The sequence below is a fragment of the Myotis yumanensis genome, unplaced genomic scaffold (genome assembly GCF_028538775.1).
Source record: "Myotis yumanensis isolate MYYU_CA2020_CCGP unplaced genomic scaffold, mMyoYum1.0.hap1 SCAF_6, whole genome shotgun sequence".
Taxonomy (NCBI): Eukaryota; Metazoa; Chordata; class Mammalia; order Chiroptera; family Vespertilionidae; genus Myotis; species Myotis yumanensis.
Window position 1 is genome coordinate 81,426,990 of NW_027223757.1, and position 19,305 is coordinate 81,446,294.

General features: G+C 43.4%; 1 protein-coding gene across 3 annotated transcripts in view; it reads left to right on the forward strand.

Annotated features, from left to right (window-relative positions):
* The first annotated feature begins 2,551 nt into the window (after positions 1-2,551).
* Positions 2,552-19,305, forward strand: part of PLA2G7 (phospholipase A2 group VII) — a 40,365-nt gene continuing 23,611 nt past the window's right edge. The window contains exon 1 of one of the 3 annotated variants that reach the window (XM_070418460.1): positions 2,552-2,705. The gene's annotated coding sequence lies outside the window, so the exon portion shown is untranslated. Of the gene's footprint in view, positions 2,706-8,625; positions 8,726-15,715; positions 15,734-19,305 lie in introns of those variants that run through there. The other 2 variants (XM_070418463.1, XM_070418462.1) reach the window with 2 other exon arrangements.

The following is a 19,305-nucleotide window of genomic DNA, read 5'->3' on the forward strand; positions in this document are numbered from 1 at the left end:
TTAAAATTAGGTAATTTAAACTTGTATTTATTTATTTATTTATTTACTTACTTACTTACTTACTTACTTATTTTTGTGTCCTGTCACTTTCAATAGTCTCTGGGTTCCCAATCATACTTACAGTTTTATCAAATCCCATCCCCCCCGCCACCCCCCCCCCACCCCCCCCACCCCCCCCAGTGTAACCACTCCAATCACAATGGTTTGTCTCCAGGCCTAGGCGCAGCTGTCATTCTGGAACTTCCCTCCTCTGCTCGCTCATCTGGATTGGAGCCATTTGATCTTGTGCAGCAAGGGTAAGGGTGGCTCTGACTCCCACCGCTTCCAAGGACAGTCAGTAACTCACTCTCTGAACTCCCACAGTCCTCTGCATTTACTTACATGGAGCAGCACTCCGTGTTGTTATTTTATTATCCTTCAAGGCACAGGCTGTGTCTTATTCATCCTTGAAATGGCGCCTGACATTCAGTTGGCCTTTAATAAAAATATTTGGAAACACTATTGAGCACATGATTCAATCCAATATCTTGATTGAAGGGGAGAGCCATTATTTGCTCCTATTAAAGGGTAAGGAAGCGCTGCTAAGTTGGTGGGAAATGGGAAGTGAGAACTAAAAGATAAGAAATAGCTCAACAAAGAATCAACTTATAAACATAAGTACATTATTTCTTTTCTTCACTGAGCAGCACGAAAACCAAACCCACATCAGACCCACCTTATAATCGGCCTGTCTGTGTCCACTTGTCCTCCTTTTGGATGTGGGGCCCATTCTGTATTCATTTCACTGGACCAGCACAGCCAGATAAAATACAGAATGCCGAATTAAATTTGAATTTCAGATAAACAACAAATAATTTTTAGTAAAAGTATGTTCCAAATATTGCACGAAACCTACTAATACTAAAACCTTTTTTTTTTGTTTATCTAAAATTCAAATTTAACCGGATGTCCTGCACTTTTATTTGCTCTATTTGGCAACCCTACACTGGGTATTTTCTCCAGGCAGGAACTTGCTAAATGCCAACCACTCGGACAGCCTCAGGGAATATGATCTGATGGTGATGGAAGAGGCATAGCGCTGGCATTGAGAGAAGTAAATAAAATACTTCATACTTGCCTTCAAGACCTGCTTTCAAATCCCACCATCTTTTTCAGTGTGATGCAGTCTCATGCTGCTTCTCAACGTAAGGCCAAAGGCAGGAGGGTCTTAGAGATCTCTTGGGTAGGCTTTCAGATTAATATTCTGGAGGCAGATGGTTACACAGGAGGTTCTCGCAGGCAGTACTGGAAAACGTCATTAGGCTGATGTAGTTTTATTTAATTTTTCATGCATCCGTTTCATATGTCACTGATTCCTTATATGTATTGCTATTAGGTAAGTGTTGAATGTTGCCCATGAGCCATGCTCACCCTAAGAATTTCACCTGCATTTGAATTTTATTCCCACAAGGTGACTTTGACTGATGGACTTTGATTATCTCCCTGATAGTGATGAGGAAACTGAGAAGCAGGAAGGATAAAGAATTTGCCCAAGGTCAAAGCACTCATAAGTGTGAGAAAGGAGCTATAATCCATGAGTCCTCAGAATAAAAATAAAACAAATTTCATTTACAGTTCCATCACCCTCAAAATAATCACTATTTAAAAAAAAATGCTAACTTTAATAACACCAGGCATAAATGTCAAACTGTTCCCTGAGTCTTTAACGGAAACTTTTAATAAATATGCTTTTATTGGAAAGTGGATTGGGGAGAAAGCATTGGGAAATTGGGAAGGGGATTCAGTTTAAACTACAAATAACTGGGATTAAACAGCTATGAGATGGCCCCTCTTACACCATTTCCCCCTAAGCCAGCGGTTCTCAACTTGTGGGTCGTGACCCCTTTAGGGGGTCGAAGGACCCTTTCACCGGGGTCGTCTAAGACCATCGGAAAACACATATATAATTACATATTGTTTTGTGATTAATCACTATGCATTACTTATGTTCAATTTGTAACAATGAAATTGGGGGTCACCACAACAAGAGGCACTGTATTAAAGGGTCGTGGCATAAGCGCTCGGTCTGGTCCCCTTGCATTGTACTCCCTCGGAGAAATGAAACCAGCCCCGTGGCAGGCTTTCCAATCCACAGCACAGTCTACCCAGTCTCTGATTCGGTGTCCACCCTACAGTGCACCGAAATGCAGAATGCGCAGGGCATACCAGATTACAGATGCAAGCGGAGGGAATCTAGTGAGACAAGCAAGGTTGGATGGATGTGGGGCGATCTCTGAATCAGAACGGAGTCTGAGAACAGAAACTGGGGGGCACAGCACCCCCTCCCAGGCGCTGTCTGGGTCCATCCCCTGGCGCGTTTCATTAATCCGCGGGTCCAGGTCGCGGGATCCCGGGCCCTGGGGAGGGTGTTGGGTGCTCTGCGCACCCTCGCATCCCAAACCGCCTCTGCTCGTGGGCGGCTGGTGTCACACGCTCCTCCCCGGCCCCTCCTCCTGCAGCTGGGGGAGGAGAAGTTGGAGCGATAAAACAGCACGGGACGGACCTGGGGCAAAGCCTGTGGGCTGCCCACTCGTCCGCCGCACGCCCGGCCGCCCCGCAGCCAACGTGACTGCTGCTGGCGGAGACCAGCGAAAGGCGCGCTCGGGTTGCGTCTGAGCGCCGCGGAACGCGCCCAGGTCCCCGGGTTCTTGGGAGCAGCTCGCCTGGTAAGGCGGGACCCCGGGGGAGAGGCGGGAGCCAGGGGAGAGAGGCGGGGCCCCGGGGGAGAGGCGGCAGCCAGGGGAGAGAGGCGGGAGCCAGGGGAGAGGTGCGGGGCCCGCGGGGCTCGGGCTGAACATGCGCCGCCCGGGGAGCGGAGAACTAGGAGCGCCTATGATCTGGGGGACTGCGCTGGGATGTTTGCGGTCGGCGGGACTGAATTCGAACCCTGTCTCCCGCACCTTTTCCCGAGGAAGAAACCCGAAGAATTGGGTCCCCGAAAGGGAGAATCAGGCCCAGGGAACTGGGAGCCTGAGGAGTTTTCTGATCAATAGGTCTCTCCCGGGGACAAAACAAGCAAAGCAAAACCCTCCCTTTGGGAGTCTTGCTTCTGCATCAACCCAGTTCTGAGGCGCTGTTTGGGACCAGAATTACAAAAACAAAGCCTATTGGGCTCCTTTACTCCTCACACCCCACAGCGCCCCCGCTCCCTCCGTGGGCCCCGTAAGATCAGGGATGCGCTGCTCTACCCAGGGCCGGAGGGGATTCATTTTTAAAAGTCAAACAAAACCTGGAAGCGGCGAATATGCTCTTCCCCATCATTCCCTGGAGCTTCTACTGGAAGATTCTATCTCCCAAAACGAAAAGGTCGGGCTTTCCGTCAGACCTGTGGTTTTTGGCGCTGCTGCAAAGGTGATGCGGGAGGAGGAGGGAGGGGTGTGGGGGCTCAGGAGGGGAGCTTGCCGCCTTTGAAGTTCACAAGGGTTCAGATTTGGGAGGGACTTGTATTAACAAATCGGTCTTGCACAAATTGCCTTTGACCCAAACGAGAATGCTGAGCTGGGACACGGGTATGTGAATAAGAGCAGGAAAATGCGTCTTTCAAAGTGTTGACAATCCCAAAAGGCTCAGGACCAAATCTCAGGCTAACATGGAACTCGGCGATCAGGGCATTAAGTATTGGCTTGATCCCTAAGAAGGAGATGGAGCTGCCAGGATGCGGAACGATGTCCTCACAGAGGGAGTCCTGGTGGCCCGGGTGAGAGAGCCCACCTACATGGCATTTTCCAGCCTGGAGGCTTCCACTCACTGCCCCTGGGCACGGAGGGTTCTCTCTCTTCCCCAGACAGTTGTGCAGGAGTTGCTGCTGGGGACAGCGTGATGATGCTCTTCATTGAAATGGGCCCTTCCTCCTTAGGCTGACAGCACAGTCTGTCACCACAGACCAGGGCTGCCAGTGTCCGCAGAGCTACTGACAGTGAGGGAGGAGCACAGTAGGGAGGGATTGTCAAATGGGTGGCTGAGCAACAGGGACAATTGAGAAACATCCCTTCTGAGGTGTGAACGGGCTTGCCTAGCACCCCAACTGTTCCCCCCCCCCAAAAAAAACAGAAGCCTGGGCAGCTGGTTCCTCATTTCCTCTCCACTTTATGTCTGTGCCCTCACACGGTTAGATTTGGGGATGGTTAGATTTGGGGGTGATACAATTTTCATCCCCTTTGAGGCTCACCACAGAGCATTAAGGAAAGTGTTGATTAGGTAGCTGAGCAACTAGAGTGGGATCCCTGGGAAAGTCAGCTGGAGTTTAGGCATTTATATTCCTTTCCCGGACACCCCAGAAAATGGATATTTCCTGAAAAGGAAGGTGATCATTAGGTTATTTATACCTTGTGTCATCTTAAGCCTGATTTTTTTTTAAGATTCTTCATTGATTTTTAGAAAGAGAGGAAGAGAGAGAGAGAAACATTGATATGAGAGGGTAACATTGATGGGGCTGCCTCCTACATGCCCTCCCCACCTGCCACTCTGGGGATCAAGCCAGAAACCTCGGCATGTGCCCTGACCTGGAATGGAACTTGCATGGGATGACACCCAAACAACTGAGCCACACTGGCCAGGGCAAGCCTGATTTTTTTTTCTTTGACACCCAGGATAATTGATCATACTCTTGAGGCATTGAGAAAATTCCATAAAAGTGAAGCACTGAAGAGAAAGTATTGAGTGACGGGACATCGAAGGGGGAACATTGAGCTCAAAAGTCATAGTGTTCTGGGATTCTGTGGAAGCTTTGTGGTTTCAAGAGATGGACAGTGGATTCTGACTGCCTTTCTCTGTGAAGCCAGCACCTGTTATGTACCCTCACTGTCACTTTGACCATTTTACAGATATAGCACACTAATAGAAACAGCCATATATATATATATATATATATATATATATATATATATATATATAGTTTCTCTTAAAAAATAAACTTAGCAGTGGGGGAGAAAGAAAAGTGTACTCATACAAATAGATGTTGGTTGAATTAAGTGGGCTAGTTGATTCCTAGTGAAAACTTTGTTCATTCCCTCACTGACTTCAAGAAATATTTATTGAGCACCTACCATGTTCCAGGCACTAACTACAGAGCAGTGTGATTAAGACAGGTAGGGCTCTGTTCTCACAGAGTTCACATTCTAGAATTGAGGGATGAGCAGGTAAAGTCTGTTAGTACTGCAAGCTTTGAAGAAAAAGAAACAGTGCTGTGGTAGATATCGTGGTGAGAGAGAGAGAGAGAGAGAGAGAAAGAGAGAGATGGGAGGGGCTGGGCTTCTTGAATTGAGTTTTGAGGAGCAGCTTTTCTGAGAGATGGCCTTTAGATGAGTCCCAGAAGATGGGCAGACAGTTCCTGTGGATGGAACCACAAGTGCACAGTCCTGGGAACAAGTTTGGCATGTTCCAGGCACAGTTGGAAGGAAGGCAGTGTGGCTAGAGTGAGGAGGGAGAAGGAGAACCAGAAGGAAGGAGTGAGGGTGAGGGCAGGAGCCAGGTCCTGCAGAGCCTCCTCGGCTGAGGTAAGCACTCTGGGCTTTACAAGCAGTAAGAAGCCAGAAGCAGAGGCATGACAAGATTGTTACATTTTTTCAGAGGTAACTCTCAGTGCTATGTGAAGAATGGGTAACAGGGAGAAAGGAGACCAGCTCTGGGTTTTTATTGGTAGCAATCTAGTGGAGGGTGGAAGCAGTAGGTGGGCAGAAGCTATTTTTAGAGGTAGAGTGGGAAGTTAATGTTTCTCAAATTTCCCATCTACACAATGGGGATGACATTGCTATATTTTGTAAAAACAAATACACTAGTGAATATGCTCTTAAGGGTAATGTAAGCGTTTATTACTATCACTAGAGGCCCAGTGCACGAAATTTGTGCATGGGAGGGGGGTGGCCCTCAGCCCGGCCTGCACCCTCTCCAATCTGGGACCCCTCAGTGGATGTCCAACTGCCGGTTTAGGCCTGCGGAATCAGGCCTAAACTGGCAGTCGGACATCCCTCTCACAATCCACTGACTCCTAACCGCTTGCCTGCCTGCCTGCCTGATTGCCCCTAACCGCTCTGCCTGCCAGGCTGATCACCCCCTAACCACTCCCCTGCCAGCCTCATTGATGCCTAACTCTTCCCCTGCCAGCCTGATTGCCCCCAACTGCCCTCCCCTGCTGGCCTAATGGCCCACAACTGCCCTCCCCTGCAGGCCTGGTCACCCCAACTGCCCTCCCCTGCTGACCTGATCTCACCCCCAACTGCCCTCCCCTGCTGGCCTGGTCACCCCACGCAGCCTGCTGTTCAGTTGTTTGGTCATCCCTCACTAACCTCACTGCTGGCCTGGTTGCCCCATGCAGCCTGCTTGTTCAGTCATTGGTCATCCCTCACTAACCCCCCTGCCAGCCTTGTCACCCCACGCAGCCTTCTGTTCGGTTGATACTGTTACTGTGACAGCATCCCAGACAATTTGCATATTCTTCTATTATTAGTATAGATTATTTGCTAATATTGTGTTACTTTGAATTCCCTGTGCATAATTTTCAAAATTTTTATAATAAATTTCAATGCTTTTTAAATATATCTTATTCTTTCCAAAATAATGTAACTTATTATTCATAAAAAATGTTCTGCTCTGTTCCGAGTATTGGGAACCCTTACCTAAGAGCTAGCTGTAACACACACCATCTTAGCCCTGGCTTGTGTGGCTCAGGAGGTTGGGCATGGTACTGTGCACCAAAAGGTTGACCTTTGGATACTGAGGTTGAGGGCTCAATCCTCAGTAGGGGTCGTGCAGGAGGCAGCTGATGGATAGTATGCTCTCACATTGATGTTTCTCTCTTCTCCCTTCCTCTCTCTCTAAAAATCAATAGAAAATTTTAAAAAAACAACAACAACATCATTATAGAATGCTGTAATATTAATGTTAAACTGATAGCCATCCTACTTTTAGAAGTTGAAAGTGATTAGGTAAAATTCAAAATAGAGTATTTGAAGCTTGGAATTGGGAAAAAAAAAAATACAGAAAAGTGTTAGCAGCTTTGCCTTTGTCCCGAATACTGCTGCGCACAGATATCTGTTGGGCAAAGGTCTCTTGATAATTGAAAACCTATATGTGCCAGCGGGATTTCTGGAGAGCGCTGTGAACCAGAGTTGAATAGGATTGTTTCCCTTAGTGAGGCATTCTCTCTCAAAGGAAGCTCTTGAACGTTCCCTGGTTGATCACTGACTAAGAGGGCCAGGGAAGAGTTTCAGTGTTGTTTACGGGCTAGGGTAGTGATGACATCAGCAACAGGACACCTCCTACCACAATGAGGCAACCCTGTTTCTCTTTCCTGCCTCATTTTGACATGCAATTTACTAGAATGAGATGTTTCTGTTTACAAGCAAATGGAAGCCTTTCCTCAATTACATGGTGTGCAGGGGAAGACTCGCTTTTAGGAACTTAATTGTCTCTTGGTTATCTTCACTCGCCAGGCCCCATTCATTATTTGTTGGTCAGTGGTTCTGAATTTCAGTTCAAGGTGGCCAGTCTGGTGATTCAAATTGCAGACAAAAACGTGACAGTAATTCTGGAATCTGTACGAGTTCCTTCCTGTGGTAATTACCACCCTCATCTCTTCTGGGTGACGGTGGTTGGGGGCATTTTTTAAAAAATATATTTTATTGATTTTTTACAGAGAGGAAGGGAGAGAGATTGAGAGTTAGAAACATCGATGAGAGAGAAACATCGATCAGCTGCCTCCTGCACATCTCCCACTGGGGAAGTGCCCGCAACCCAGGTACATGCCCCTGACCGGAATCAAACCAAGGACCCTTCAGTCCGCAGGCCGACACTCCTTCCACTGAGCCAAACCAGTTTTGGCAAGTTGGGGGCATTTTTAAGGAAGAGGTTCATGTTCTGCTTGGAGGCCACTCATCTGTTCTGTTGAGTTACATGTTTTGAAACGAAATGCTGAATTAGCTGCTATCCTTTATAAATCAGTAGATTGTACATATGAATATAGTCTTCCAGCTTTTCTTGAAAAATAAACTAGGAGGCCTGGTGACATGGAGCTACTGAAGAGTGGTGTGACTCCCTTTTTGATGGTCCCATTTGCCACAGTCCCCACCACTGATTTTTCTGTTACACAGGTCCTGTTTAACTCAGCTACGTTGCCTGCCTGCCCTCATAGTCTTCTGATCTTAACCCTCAGGTTCATGGTTCTCTAGTCTATCTGTTCCACTTTCACCCTCATCCAATGCAGGAATCCCTTCTCAGGATCTTTGCTGGTAGCCCCCAGACCTGTGCTTAAGCTGCTCCTCTAATAAAGAGAATATGGTAATTGTTGCAAGGCTTCTTCTGACCAAGTTCTACAATCTGGATCCCAGTAGAATAAATCCTTGTCCATAAATTTGCAGCTGTCATGTACTCTCTGGGTTTCCCCCTGAGTAACATCCCTGGTTCCTTCATCTCCTCATGTGACTTTCTGCCTTGTTCCCTCAACAGTCTAGTTATTGTTCCCTTGACTCAGTGCTTTATTTTTATTTTTATTATTAACCTCCCTAAAACCCCAACACTTGCATAAGAAGGGCTTTAACTGGTGTGGGATGTCCCAGTATGCTTCCAGCATAGCATCAAACTGCTCATCGATCTTAGAAAACGCTTAGCGTCTGCGGCTTTTAAGCTGGACAGGGCGCCAGACATCTGGACATTTGCAAACTGGATGCAGACGAGTCCCCATTTAAAAAATGTAAGTAGAATCCGTCCATTTTATTTGAGTTGCAGCGTTTAGGTACTTGTACTTATAAACAGCCGTTTTATTACCGCAATAGGGAACTGCTTATTTTGCTTTCTTGACCTTTATGGCGTTTCTTAGGTTGTGAAATGATTTCACAAGAGTGTGTCTACTTCCCAAGATAAGAGGCATTAGATCCTCTTGCAGAAAGCACTTAGATGGTCTACCTCTGAGATACTGTCCAGACTAAGTTTTATTCCGCAGCTCACATGGTAGAGAAAAATAATATTGACAGAGTAGGTTTTTACCCTTTCCTACTTTCAATATTAACAAGTACAAAGAAAGGGTATTTTTGTCAATGCTTTTAAAAGGAATCATTTCTTAGATAAAGTTGGAACCTCAGAGTCCAGCCACACCCATGCACCCATCACTTTTTCAGCACCTGGCAGGGGACCAGTTAGCAGTGTTTGAATTCTCCTCATGACAGAGAACTCTCTGCATTGCGAGGTATACATCGCAAATGGCCTGATTGATAAAAAGTTCTTCCTTGTATTGATGAGGCATCTGCCTCCCTGTAGCCTGTTTCAGAATGAAATAAATATTTTGTTTCACCGGCATCCCTTAGACCAGGGTTTCTCAATCTCAGCATCACTGGCACTTCTCGTGGGGGCTGTCCTGTTGTAGGATGGTTATCAGTATCTCTGGCCAGACCCCATCAGATGCCAGCAGCACCCACTCCCAGTTGTGACAATCAAAAATGTCTCCAGACTTTGCCAAATACCTTTGGAAAGCAAAACTGCTCCAGTTGAGAATCACTACGATAGGATAATGTTCTAGCTGCCTTGGGCTTGTTTCATAAGGAAATATTGTTTCCTTATCAAGCAAGAGTATAAGTTGCTTTAAAAATATTGTTATAGAGAAATATATGTGAGGTCCTTAACATCTAATTAGGAGCAGGAGTTCCCACAATATGATACTGCGTCTGATCAGGGGAAGAGTGTAAAGATACAGAAATTTGGACTTTCAGAGTTACACCTTTCTGTAATTTTTGAATTTGTAAACAACAAATATGTAATGTTACATGTTAAATAACAACAAAAGATACTGTGATAGAAAAGTAGTAATAAATTGCTTAGAAATCAGGACTGCAAGATTGACAGTCTCCTGCCTTCATCCTAATGTGAAACAACCAAAGCAGAAGATTTTATCTTTTTAATCATTCAGTTTGGTACTGGGTCAGTTGTGAGATTTAAGAAATCCCTTTCATTGGCTTTAGTCAAAAGTAAATTGGTCTGTTATTTGCTCTCTGATATCATTCTGTAACTTTCTATGCTCTGTATTCGTTTTCTATTGCAACTATAACAATTGATCACAAGTTTATTGGCTTAAGGCAACACAAATTTATCTTAGAGTTCTGTTAGATGTCTAAAATGGCCTCAATGGGCTAAAATGTATGTGTTTTCTGGCAGCTGCATTCCTTTTCAGAGCCTCCTCACGTTCTCCAGAAAGGCCACTCATGATTTGGCTCATGGCCCCACGCTTCCATCCCTCAAAGCCAGCAATAGTGGGTTGAGTTTTCTCTCATCTGATCACTCTGACTTCCTCTTCTGCCTCTCTCTTCCACTTTTAAGAGCCTTTGTGATTATATTGGGCCCACCTGGATAGTCAGGATAATCTCTCTAAATTCAACTAATTAGCAACCCTAATTCCATCTGGGACCTTAATTTCCCTTTGCCATGTAACATAACATATCCACAGGTACTGGAGATTAGGGTGTGGACTCTTTTTTTGGGGGGGGGGAAGGGGGGGAAGTAGTCTCATTATTCTGTCTGTCATATTCTCCCATTCCAAAAGTTAATCAGAAAGAATTTGACAAAGAGATCACTGATACTTGTGAAAGAGCATTTTCTTTCTCTTCACCGGTAACAGAAGACTTAAGGCCCATTCCCTAATCTGTTGCCAGAAGTGGGTTTTGCATGGACTTAGTATTCATTAGCTCTTGACAGACATTCTGGTCTTGAGAATGGACATTTTACCTACTGTTTTGGTTTATCTTTTATTTCAAAAGGGACATGATGCCTATGATGAGAATTTAACAGTGACAGACAAATGGGGGGGAAACAGGATTTGCAGAGGTCATGGTAGTGCATATGGAGATCTCAGCTGAGAATTGAGGAGCACATAGGAAACCGTGGTTTCAGTGGTAGATACAAAGTCCACAGACAAAAGGCAAAAAGATATCTACTTCTAAATTGGTTGAAATAGGACATGTTCTATGACCTCTCACTTAAAGATCTTCCAGGATGGTATTTTATCTAGTGGTCAAGGAGCCAAAATTAAAGAAAATTATTTTCCACCTTTAATATTTAAATCATTATTGATTTTTTAAAAAATAGATATTCTCATTGATTTAATATTGTGGAAAAGAGAAAAGTAGAGGGGAAGATAAAAAATTACCTTTAGTTTTTAAATATGCAAAACTCTCTAAAGAAGATAAACTTTAAAAATATTTGTTATTTATTTGTTTTATTTCTTCTTATTCTTTTTGTCTCCTCTTCTTTTATGTATCTGGGATCACAGATAATTCTCTTAAATCTTTACACAGCATTTTACTAAATATTAAACATAAACACTTTTCATGGTCATACAAACACTCCTTAAATATCCTCTTAAAATGATTTTTCATTCGTAAAGCAATACATTATATTGTAAAATATATAAAACATAGTGGAGAAACACCCATAATTCTATCACCCTTATTATATTAATAAGTCTTTTTAGTATGAATTTTTGCATGGCAATTTTATATCTTTTTCCAAATAAAATTGCATTGTAAACAGTTTCCTAAATCATAAAGAATTACTTTGTAATTATCACATAAATAACAATAAAACCCCATTGATATTCTCTTATTGTTTAACATCTGTATGGTTTCCATGTGTGTATGTGTGTGTGTTGGCTCTTATAAATAGAGTTGGAATAAACTCCATAGTGCACTACATTTTTAGGGTCTTACTTCCATGTGTATAAGATGTTTTTGTCTGCTGATCTCAGAAATGTTATGTAAAGGTCAAAGGATATGAGCAATCGAAGGGTCCCCAAATTGCCTTCCAAAAAATCAGTAAACCCATTTATGCTTCCACTAGAATTGCTTACTTTGCATTGGTAAATTTTGCATTGGTAAAGAACAGATTAAGCACTTTGTGAAGTATATGATTGTCTAACCACTATTCTGTACACCTGAAACTAATACAAAATAATATCAAATGTAAACTGTAATTGAAAAAATCTAAAAAAATGGGTAAGTTCTGTGTTCTGGATTTGGGGTTACCAGTTATTGCTCTGTGTGGCCAGCTAGAAAATTTTGTATTGGCTGGTGGTGGGGATAATTGTTTTTCATAGGTTATGATAATGAAGGCTGTATATCAAGCGTTTTAGTGTTTTCACCTTGGAGTCATCAGTTCTAAATGTCCAAAATAAATATTAGTCTTTTCAGGGTCCTGGTTCTCAAATATGAATGTATTTTTAGCTAGCTCATTTTCTGTGGAAAGATTGCTTTGAGAGTTAAGACTTTTTATGAATTATTCCTCTGTGTTCAGAGTCAGAATCCCTTGTGGTCATTCTCTCAGATCTCAGTGACCATCTGAAGATGAAAGACTCCAGTGTCCAGGGAGGATGGGGACTTGTGGCCATACAGAGTAGTTCTTTGTTCATAAAAGCAAGAAGCACTGTTTTCATTTCAGTAAAATGGGAAATGTTTGCACATGTTCCCCAAAATGTTACTTATAACAAAATCACACAAAATAATAAAACAGCATATATAAGAAATAAAGCTAGAGAAGTGCTATAAAATACTACAGTATACTCATCCTCCATATGTAATTCAAGATAAAGACAACACTAGGCCAACATACAATTCATGCATATATTGATTAGACTAATTCATTTGCAGATTTTTCTCATTGAAACCAGAGGAATGTATTATTAAGGGCCTGCTAGGCACGTCATAGAACTGTGAGAAATCTAAAAAAATGAAAGATATTGGACATTTCTCAGGAGCAGTTTCAATCTATTTGGGGAAAGAAAATATTTTAAATGTTTAAAAGTGACATGAATTAAATGCAAAGTAATGATCTATGGGTGCTGAGGAGGCACTGGGGGAAGAAGCTGATGTTGTCCTTGACTCTGGAAGGATGAGGCTGAAGCCTGGGACCAAGAGCTGGTTCTAAGGAGGAGGGGTAACCTGTGCTTCAAAACTGAAACGAAGGCAAAGAGAAGATGTTCTCTGTTTTCCTCTGAGAAGGATGTTTTCAGATCTTCATTTGTAAGGAATAGGAAAACGGGTGGAGGAGGGAAGACTTTAACGTGACGGGGAGAGAGGTGAGCTAAAGTGTAAAGAAGGAGCTGCCATGAAATCACGAGGCACAAGTTGAGCTGATCTGAGACCGTGGGCACACCTGTGAGCCCAGTGAGCAGGTGAGGCTCCAGACCCCGCTACTGACCTCCCACCATACACATGCACTCACATATACATGTCATTGGACTCAGGACACGCGGAGGCTCCCTTCTGCAGTGCTAAAGTCACTCCTGCAGACATTCATTGTCCCTCTGGTGAGGGAAAGGCCCTCAGTGCTGGGCGCAGTGGGAAAATGACCTGTGGGACAAGGGTCCACACTCAGATGTGCTGCGTGTAAGGGTCTTTGTGTTCTGGTCCTGTTCTTGCCTCCAACCTCCTTCCAACACCCATCTCCTAACGTCTCCTACCACCCCTCTTACTGATTCCCAGCCTGCGTCCTTGTGTCCTTTCTGGGAAACGTCTTCCATCTTCTTCCCACCAAGCAAGTCAGACAGCTAAGGCTCCTTTTCAGAGTCATCTCCAGTGTGACCTCTTCCAGGAAGGCTTTCCATACCTTCCAGCACTGCCCACCCCAGAACTCACCATCCTCCTTTGTACCCACATTGAAGTCACATCTATCCAAACATCTCAAACTCCAGGTTGTATTTAAAAAACTGATGGTTCTCTCTGTGCTTCCTCAGCACTTAGCCAAAGCAAAATTAAGACCTATAGAAGGTTCAAGTACCACAAATACTGTAGTATACGCATCCTCTGTTTGTAATTCAAGGTAAATACAACACTAGGCCAACATAAAATTCATGGATATATTGATTAGACTAATTCATTTGAAGATTTTTCTAATTGAAATATTCTAAGTAAATTCATCGAGACTAAACTTTCCCCAAAGCTTTGGAGCCCTTGCTTCATTGTTTTCCTACATGGGGTTCAGTGTGCTTATCATATAAGCCAGCAGTATATTTAGCACTCAGAACTTGGTACATGGATCCTGCTTAGTAAATGCTTGAATGGATAGACAGACGGTTAGGTTAGAGGATGGTCTTGTGCATAGGCTGTTGTGGTAGAATGTACTGTGCAAAAAAGTAAACACCCTGCCCTAACTGGTTTGGCTCAGTGGCTAGGGTATCAGCCTGCGGACTGAAGGATCCTGGGTTTGATTCCGCTCAAGGGCATATGCCTGGGTTGTGGGCTCAATCCCCAGTAGGGGGCATGCAGGAGGCAGCCAATCAATGATTCTCTCTCATCATCGATGTTTCTATCTCTCTCTCTCTCCCCCCTTCCTCTCTGAAATCAATAAAAATAAATTGTGGGAAGGGGCACATGCTCCTGGTTGTGAAACAAGCAAGGGCATCAGGGTGGAAGATCCCCAATTAGAATAATTGGAGAATAAGATGCAAGGCAAGTGTGGTGATGTGTGTACCACATTTTTTCATGTATAAAACACCCCCATGTATAAGATGCCCCCCACTTTTCCAACCCAAAATTAAGAAATCAATATTTTAAACATTTTGCTGGTTTTCCTCTTAAGGCCTTCTTTTTTGGCATCTTAAGGAGTTGTTCTTCCTGTTTTCTCCACTGTCTGATCAGACACGCAGTGGGAGGAGATCCAGATGGTCTCTCTGCAGCTCTGTTTCCATGCTCTTTTGCATAGCTGATTACATTCAGTTTGAATTTTGCAGAGTAAGACAATCACATACCAGTATTTATCTTTTTATTTTTTGACACCTTTATGGGCTCAGAATGCTCTGGTCCCTGTTGCATCTGTGCACTCTCCACCTCCACCTCCAATTACAGCACCAGCTGACATCAGTAACAATAAGGCTTGTGATTGGAGGAAGCCTGTTTGACAAGGTATGGGCAGCTACGCACAGGGGGGCTCCCTCCTAGGCTGACTTCTATGTATAAGATGCCCCTCGATTTTCAGTCTAATGATTTTAGAAAAAAATAGCATCTTATACACAGAAAAATATGGTAACTCACAAGTTGAATACATTAATAAGGAATTTATATATCTTTGTAAACCTAAACAAACACTATGTATACTGTTAGTTCAACCTACCTGTTTAGCAAGAGGACTCAGAGTTTCAGTTATTTCTCTTAAAGTAGATGGTTTTCCACCCTGTTAGTTTCTTGGTATGTGGTTTTGTCCCACTTCCCAGTAAGGTAGACCCCTTCCTGTGCCTGCTTGCCTTTCACATAGCCACGTGGTTCTCAACTGGTGGCAACCACTTGCAGATTGCTGGGCGCTTTCCTCTCTCAGAAAGTAGTCTCAGGAGCTCAGTATATTTCGTTCCCAATGGCTAAGCTTGTTCCTGATGAAGCAGGACAAGGGACATTCATTGAGAGTTGGTGTGTTTGGCTCCATGCTGGCATTTCCCCTCACTTCATCAACCCTGTGGGATAGGGATGGTTAATCCCCTTTCACTCATTGGGAGATTTAGGTCTCCCATGTGCAGTGACTGGGCCAGAGTTAAGCCTTCTGATTGCAAACCCAGGCCCTGCCCATTGCCCTTGGCAGCTTCCATATTCATTGTCCAGATCTCGACAAAAGAGCCCAGATGCACCTCAGTAAAGGGCAGGACTCACTGCTGTTGCAAACCTGATGACCGGTGACCAGGGAACATGCTGTTTGATCCCAGCTTGGCCACTACTTTGTTGTGTGGTTTCAGGTAAGTAGCTTCCCCTCTCTGAGCCTCAGTTTCCTTGTCTGTAAACCAAGGGGATTAAATGAATGTCTCGTAGTTTAACCAGAAATAGAATAGGTTATGTCCATTGTCATCTGAACCACAAAACCAGGCACTCTTCGAAGTGTGTTATTTCTCTTTTATTTGTCATCCTACACTTCCTCCTCCCCGCTAGTATATACACACACCTATACAAACCACATCACACACTGGGATTCCCTTAAAAGCTCAGCATGATGCCTAGCTCATGAGTACTAATTTGAAATCATAATAAACACAAACCAATATTTTTTTAAAGGAAAAATACCTACCCCAAACTTTCAAAATGAAACTAAGCATACCTATCTCCTAAAATTATTGCTCCAAAGCAAAGCCCAAAATCCAATATTATCTCTGAATTGGACCTAATATATCGAAATGATTTTAGAAAAAAAAATAACATCTTATACACGGAAAAATACGTGTTTCTGACAGGAAGCCATTTGTTTGGATTTAATTGCCCAAGAAATGAGCTATGGTTTTGTTTCTTTGCCTTTTTACTACTCAAGTAATTCATGTACATTGTTGAAAATTTTTAAAGTACATGTAGAAAAATATAAAATAAAATTACCTATAATTTCACCACTCAAATAATAACCACTGAGAACATTCTGGCTTAACATCCATCTATATTTTAACCCCTATTTGTGTATAACTATATATATTTAAATAAAAATGAGAGCATGCTAACTGATAGTCTTTTCTCATTGACCTCGGAGGGCTGGGTTAGTGGATCAAGCCTCTGAAACCTGTCAATCATAGGAGTCAGCCAAATTCTCAAAGCCTAAGTGTTTTTAACTGTAAAATGAAGGTAATACTACCTGCCCAACTCTATTCCTTGTTGGGAGGTCCAGAGATTACATAAAGTACCTAGCCAGACAGTGCTGGCACATAGTAGGTGGTCAATAAAAAGGTAATGTATGCTTCATATTACCTGTTATTTTTTTTATTGATTGATTATTTTATTTTTATTTTTCACCTAACAGTTGACATACAATAGTATATTAGTTTCAGGTGTACAACATTTGTATAACTTACTAGCATTTATATAACTTACAAAGTGATCACTCCGAAGTTTAGTACCCATCTGACATCCTCATATCACCTTTTAAAATTTCTGTTAGTTTGCAACCTCAGGAGCTTCTGAGGTGGAATATGAAACCAGGCCCCATACACACAGAAGGCAGGGAGAGACCGCAGAGAGATGCAGACCACTCTAGGCGGGTAAGTGGCGGTTTAATAAGCAAGGGAACTTACCTACTCGGCTTGTCTTCAGCAGCCACAAGATGAGTAGATTTCAGCACCCGCCCACAAGAATCTTAAAGTTTCTTGACATCCTAATAACCACAAACCACTAATTAGAGGCCTTAGCTGGGTTTAGGCACGTGTACTGTCCAGATGGTTTCAACCACACATTATTATCTCAAGGCTGTGTCCTTGGGCAGCTTCTAACATGAGGAAGGCAAGCAGAATGCACGTTCCCAGAATAGGAGAGGCAGGGAGGAGACTGGGTTGAGCCTGAGGGTCAACAGGAAGGAGGTCTTGTCCTCTCCATGATCTTCTCCAACAACTTACCTAAACAGTAATCGTATTTGTATTCAGAAGGTCTAAGTTACTGTCAAAATACTTCTTTGCTTATCTTTAAGAGTTCTGCTAATATTAAAGCACAACTAAACCAAGATCAACTGGGAAACCAATCCCTGCATCTCCTCTCAGATGCCCGTGACTTGTTAATCAGGAGCATTTGTTGGTTCTGAAACCTGAAAGGTCGAGTTCCTACTGCCTGTCACTACCAGAACCAATGAGTAGAGATGAGGATTGATTCTTTATGAGCGCTTTATTCAGATGGCTGGCGACCTGAACAGACCACAGTTATATACCCTAAAAGACCATGGTTATGTACCCTCTTCCATCTCATCTCAAGTCGACCTTTTTTATAAGGACAAGAAAAGTGTAAGTGAAAGGCATTTGGGATTCAGGAAAAATTAGGTAAGGGGTTTGTAATTCAGGGAAAAGGTTCGTCAGATAAAAGCTGCAGTCCAGCCATTTGATTTCCCTTCATCTGCCGCCTGGTGATCGTTTATCTGTGTCCTGGGTGGCTGACATTCTCTCCCTGGAGCTCAATGGCTCAGATACCGTCTTGATCACCTGGGGCACAAAGGTCGAATTGCTTGCGGATGTCCTGGAGTCTTGGTAGGTCCAGTCATACACTTCTGTTCCTGGAACAACAGCCTTCTATGTGCATTAATCACCAAGCCTATTAACTGTATAACGAAAGCTAAACATTTTAACCTCTTGAGTTCCCCATCATTTCTTCCAGAAGCATGCTTCATCAAGTCCTCTTCCTGGTCCCAAGAGTTCTCATTCAGGATTTTAGAAAACGTAAAACTGATTGAGAAAATGCTCAAAATATACTCAAAAGACTGACATCAAAATCGTCTTATGTCTTCCTCAGCCTTTTGCCACGGCATCAGTAATTTAGTTTCAAAGGACTTTTTTTTTTTTTTTTTTTTTTTTAAATATATTTTATTGGTTTTTTACAGAGAGGAAGGGAGAGGGATAGAGAGCTAGAAACATCGATGAGAGAGAAACATCGATCAGCTGCCTCCTGCACACCTCCCACTGGGGATGTGCCCACAACCAAGGTACATGCCCTTGACCGGAATCGAACCCGGGACCCTTCAGTCCGCAGGCTGACGCTCTATCCACTGAGCCAAACCGGTTACGGCATAGTTTCAAAGGACTTCTTATCTGGAACTGCCGCTTTCACTCAAACCTCCTGAGAGAGGACTGGCTACTGGTTCCCCAGAGTTAAAGAAAACTTTCTTTCAGAAAAGAGCAATTGTCCCATTTTTGCTTGCCTTATGAGCACAGGTGGCATTCCAAGAACAAAACTATTTGCTCTGAGGTTCCCCCTTCCCTCCCCACTCACCATAAGTATTGTCTATTACCTATCTCCTCCCTCAAACACAGAAGTTACCTCACAAACCATACTCTGAATCATTCAAGCTCTTCATTTAGGACAGAGCACAGCCTCACTCGCTCTTGTCTGGAGCTCGGCAGCCACACGGTGCTGAGCACCAGGGTGGATTCTGCTCCTGGAATCTGATCTGAAGGACATGAAAAGTCCTCTTTTCTTCAAAATATTTCACTCCAACAGCATGTGGTTTTTGTCTTTAGAGTAAATTTCCTGAGCTTTGATGCCTCCAGGAGACCTTGGTTAAAAGAAAGGGCGATTATTTGAAAATTATTGAAGAAAGGCTCATGAGTATATCAGTACCTCTGGGCAGCCAAGCGTAAGGAACTGGCAACGGGGAACGTTTGGTAAGTTTTGGCGAGGCAGACCATGGTGGTAAACCAGAAGGGGTGCCCAGGCATTACCAGGGCACTAACAGCCTAAAGAGAGGAAGAAGGGCAGTGAACACAAAGTTCCTCAGGGAATGTAGGGAAAATGCTAATTATAGTGCTGATACCATGCTTAGAGAAGTTACAGCCCTCAATGAAACCCTTAAGATCTT